Genomic DNA, 2,500 nt, shown 5'->3' with positions numbered 1-2,500 from the left:
CCTGCACCCAGGCACACTGACCCAAGATATGCGAACATGACTCCAGTCTCGCCAGGCAGCGCCTGCAGGCTGCCCCTGACTTGTCCCTTCCCCGCGCCAGGAACTCCCTGGTGGATATACTCCTGTCCTCAGGGCCAAGCCTGCAATCCAATGGCGTTGCCGAAATCCCACAGCAGCGGGATCGGCAATCCACGAGTTACTGATCTTGTCCCCTCTGAACTGGTCCACACCCACACCCTGGACCTCCAGGGCCGCCCAAGCGAGACTCTCGCCACGCCGCCAGTCGGGTAGACTGGCGGACTCCCTGCATCGGGCAGACCAGCTTCCCCAGTGCCCATTACAGGCACACTGTCTGCATCACCGCCTGCCTTGGTCCACAGTTTCACCCAGTCAGATTGCGACACAGTGTGTTTCGTTAGGGTACGCGTCCAATCGTCCACCGACTTGGACATCTTATACAGGCGTCGCACTGTATCGACGGTATTAGTCTTTCCAGTCGCAGGATACCCAAGCCACCATCCCGCACCCGTGAATACAGCAGTCCATTGCCCGCCGATGGGGGCAAATGCAGCCACTGCTTCACCGCCTTCCTGACTAACCCGTCAATTCGGGCTAGTTTGGTCGTTGGTACTCCACCTAGATCGGCCTGGTACATAAGCCGAGGGAGAGCAAATGTGTTCAGTATCCGTACCTTCTGTGAGGGCTTCAGAGGAGCCTCCGAGATCCGAGCAACCCACAAGCTCAAGTTTGGGATAAGATCTGGAGTCACAATGCCTTGCCCCGGACCCACCTGGACCCCTAAATAACGCACTGATTCCCCTGGAGGAATCATGTGAATGGGGGATCCACCGATCCTCCAGGCTTCACAGTCGTTAACCACGCCCTGGTCCATGTAGAATCCGTGACACTTCTTGGGCTGAACCCTCAACCCCGTCAGTTGGCAGAACTCCTCCAAAATCCCGAGGCTCCCATTCATTGCCTCCACCGACCCTGCCACCAAAACCAAATCGTCAGCGAATGCCAACGCGGAGATCGACAGATCTCCCCAACGTACCCCGAATCTGGTCTGTTCGAGCCTATGGATGAGGGGGTCCATAGCCAGGTTGAAAAGCAGTGGTGACATAGGATCACCCTGCTTAACACCCACTTTCATGTGAATCTTCTGTGTGTGACCGTCCACACAGTTCACCCTGGTCACGCAGTCCACATATGAGTTACGAATCAACTCAATAACGTGAGGGTCGACCCGGCGCTCACCCAAGGCACACAGGATATGCTCATGGGCTATGGAATCAAAAGCCTTAGCAAAGTCAACAAACACGACTGCTAGAGGGCTCCCGTCCCGCCTCGAGCGCCTGATGATCTCACCCACGATCAACAGGTTCTCCGCGCAACCACTCGAGGAGGCCAGGAAACCCCTCTGCCGAGGACTCAGAGGACACGCACGCGCCATCCTCATGGTAAGAATCCTCGAAAACAGCCGAAGCACCACCGAACCGATGGTCACTGGACGCCAACCGCTGACCTCCAGCAGCTCACCAGGATCAGTGGACTTCGGTAGCAATGTCGTCCTGCATTCCTTGAAGGCCCGGGGTATGACTCCACGGACCAACCACGTCGTGTACAGCCGTGCCAGTTGCTCGCCCTTGGGGTCCCAGCTCAGCAAACCCTTTTTGCTGATCCTGTCTGGGCCTGGGGCCGAGCCGTTCGCCATCTTGTTTAGGTTTTCCATCACCTCTGCCGCCAGGATGGGATTGTAGAACTCCTGGTTATCGGAGACTAAGCCCGTTCGGAACTCCCCAAGCCCGTGGAACTGCTCTCCGACTTCCCATCTCTCACGAAACGCTTCGTAGATCTGGTCCGCCGGGTAGGGCGCATTCCTGGCTCTCGGCACCATCCAGGATCCGTGCCGCGAGCCTGGCCTGGTCCCTCGAGTACCAAAACTGGCACTCTCGGTACACACGCCTACGTTGGGCAAGACGCCTTACCCAACCCTTCGCTTGGTTCTGCTCTCGAACGGGAGGACGGGCCCTACCAGGCCGCTCCACTCCCCCACCCAGCCTCGAGATGATTTCTGACGCTGAGGATTCGATCAGAAAAGGGTTCTGATCAACGTCCCTAACAAGGTCAGCGATAGCCTTCACCTCTTCGCCACCCTCTCTGTCACCACCAGCCAACGCTTCCCTAATCCTGTCCGATGACAGGACCTGGGGTGACGGTGCCGAAGACTGCGCAGCCAGAGGTTCAGGGTCAGCCACAGACACTCTGCCCTCCTCCTCCGCTTCGTGTAGGCTATCGCCTGCCGTATCGATCTTCAGGTTTCTCCTCTTACTCCTCACCTGTTCAGCCGTCTTGCCATTTCCCAACTCAACCGCTATGAGCTGGTACGTGGCAACCGAATCTCCGTGCTCCCGAATGAGCCGGATGAGCGTCTGCACTTCTCCAACACTCCAGAGCTTCGTTGCCCTGATCTCCCCGGCTGGCACCTTCCTCATCGCCA

General features: G+C 57.8%; 1 pseudogene; it reads right to left on the bottom strand.

Moving 5' to 3' along the window:
• LOC129357794 (28S ribosomal RNA) overlaps positions 1 to 2,500 on the bottom strand; it is an 8,197-nt pseudogene that overhangs the window by 1,773 nt on the left and 3,924 nt on the right.

This window comes from Poeciliopsis prolifica, unplaced genomic scaffold, assembly GCF_027474105.1.
Source record: "Poeciliopsis prolifica strain line A6 unplaced genomic scaffold, Auburn_PproV2 SCAFFOLD305, whole genome shotgun sequence".
NCBI lineage: Eukaryota > Metazoa > Chordata > Actinopteri > Cyprinodontiformes > Poeciliidae > Poeciliopsis > Poeciliopsis prolifica.
Note: the sequence above shows the minus strand (reverse complement) of the source record. Positions and strands in the feature narration are given on the sequence as shown.